A 421-nucleotide genomic window follows, 5' to 3' on the forward strand; every position below is an offset into this window, starting at 1 on the left:
CATCCCTCCTGGACAGAAGTAAACTTTCTAGGTATGACATGGAAGTTCCTCTGGCTGAGTTTCCCTCCCACTCTGGGGTTTTCCAAGCTGGGAGACGTTCTGAGCACAGCTTTGGGGCCTCGCTGAGCCCCTCAACTGCCAAAATTTATAGTTTTCACACCCAGATATGGGAGTCAGGACTGCCAGCAGTCGGCTTGCTGCCACTGCCAGCAAGGCAGTGGGACTGGGCTGGTCAAGTCCTCATTCGGGGCACTGTGGTTCGGTTAGAATGGATCTAGAATGTAAGCAGGGCTTAGAAAACCAGGAACAAATCGTTATCAATTTCCACCTGAACTTCTGCTAATTTGATGGCTCCAGGAAAGCTCCCTCCCAGCCGGGGGGTTAGCTGTACTCTCACAGACACAGGATCCAGACACCAGAG

The sequence above is a fragment of the Mustela nivalis genome, assembly GCF_964662115.1.
Source record: "Mustela nivalis genome assembly, chromosome: 16".
In the NCBI taxonomy this organism is placed as follows: domain Eukaryota; kingdom Metazoa; phylum Chordata; class Mammalia; order Carnivora; family Mustelidae; genus Mustela; species Mustela nivalis.